Source organism: Mus caroli, unplaced genomic scaffold (assembly GCF_978045245.1).
Source record: "Mus caroli unplaced genomic scaffold, Mus_caroli_1 scaffold_15, whole genome shotgun sequence".
In the NCBI taxonomy this organism is placed as follows: Eukaryota; Metazoa; Chordata; class Mammalia; order Rodentia; family Muridae; genus Mus; species Mus caroli.
Window position 1 is genome coordinate 950,693 of NW_028227270.1, and position 1,796 is coordinate 952,488.

General features: G+C 45.1%; 1 pseudogene; it reads left to right on the forward strand.

The window, feature by feature from the left end:
* Positions 1 to 1,064: 1,064 nt before the first annotated feature.
* Positions 1,065 to 1,593, forward strand: LOC147000835 (annexin-2 receptor-like; annotated as a pseudogene).
* The last annotated feature ends 203 nt before the right edge of the window (positions 1,594 to 1,796 follow it).

Genomic DNA, 1,796 nt, shown 5'->3' on the forward strand with positions numbered 1-1,796 from the left:
CAAGTGTCCAAAGAGCCAAGTTTCCGTTCAGCACTCAGTGGACTATGGACGAAATCCGATGGTGATTACAAACTGCGTACCAATTTTGTTCCTTGGTGCTTTCCTTTGTCGCTAACAGACAGGCTTCGAAAATTTGTCCGATTTCTTTTTACCTATTTCTTGGCATAGCAATTTGTTTCATTTACCGGTTTATATCCTTTACCCATTTTCGTTTACCTATTTCTTTGGTCTAGAGATTTCTGTGGTTTACCGATTTTTATATTGTACGGGTTTCTTTGGTGGAACAATTTCTTTGGTTTACCGATTTTTTTGGCCCAGCGATTTCTTTAATGTAGGGATTTCTGTGGTGTAGCAATTTCTTTGGTATAGCGATTTCTTGATGTAGGGATTTCTTTGCTCTAGCGATTTGTTTGGGGTAGGAATTTCGTTGGTGTAGAGATTTCTTGATGTAGCGATTTCTTTGGTAAAGCGATTTCCTTGGTATAGCGATTTCTTGATGTAGCGATTTTTGTGGTGTAGCGATTTGGATGTGGTAGGAATTTGGTTGATGTAGAGATTTCTTGATGTAGCGATTTCTTTGGTATAGCAATTTCATTGGTATAGCAATTTCTTTGGTATAGTGATTTCGTTGGGGTAGGGATTTCATTGGTGTAGCGATTTCTTTGGTATAAATCGATTTCTTTGGTATAGCGATTTTTTTCTGTATAGCGATTTCTTGATGTAGCGATTTCTTTGGTATAGCGATTTCCTTGTTGTAGGGATTTGGTTGGTGTAGCTATTTCTTTGGTATAGCGATTTCTTTGGTGTAGCGATTTCCTTGGTAAATCGATTTCTTTGGTATAGCGATTTCTTGATGTAGCTATTACTTTGGTATAGCGATTTCTTGATGTAGCGATTTGTTTGGTATAGCGATTTCTTGGTGTAAGAGATTTCTTTGGTGGGGTGTTTCCCAATTTACCCGATCCTGCCCTCCTTGAAAACTATAAATACCCAGCACTTTCAGAAGACTCCTCTGCCTGCACTGGTGCATGCACTGCTGTCCTGGGGCAAGTGCTGCTCAAGGGATGGAGTCGACTTTCTGGTCCTTGCAAGTGAAGCAGGCTTGGGATTCTGTCCCTCAGGTGCAAGAGGCCCAGTCTCCTCTGCTCCCCAGCTTTTCGGAAGACCATGGTCCTTGGCCTCTTCCTTTCTATCCAGTCCTTGGCGTGTTCCCATCCCACAGCTGTGACTTCCTGGAGCAACAGCTTCCATTTTGGATTGGTGACTTCGCCGGAATCTACCCCATGACCAACTCTTGTGGGATCCAGAGGAACTCGGAGCCCAGCATTCCTGACTCTGTGAGCTCTGTCCACAAAGTACAGAGGGAGAAGATAGCCACTCTGGGAACCCAGGAGGACACTGCAGAAGAACCATTCACAGTGAAGATGCAACCCGGGTCCTGTTCCAAAGAGCTCCGCCTTGGCGACGAAGCAAAGGACACTGAGACCAGTGGCAGGAGTAGCTTCAGAGGGTGTCAGCAACCAGTCAGGAGAGACCTGAGAAGTAGACTCTGGACTTTGTAAGGACTCCTCCAGCACATTCATTGTCCACTAAGCCTCCTGCTCCGTGACTGCTGCCTGCTGGCCTTTGGCAGCAAGGAGCCTTAGAGAGCAGCAGGTGCTCTTCTGGTGTTCTAGGTCTGTGTCAAAGAGGATATGTGCCTAAACCTCTCCATTCCCCACAGCCAGCTATGTTCAGTGCAGCACCCCTACTTCCACAATAAAAACACACAGAGATTTGCCTTCGATGGTCCTTGT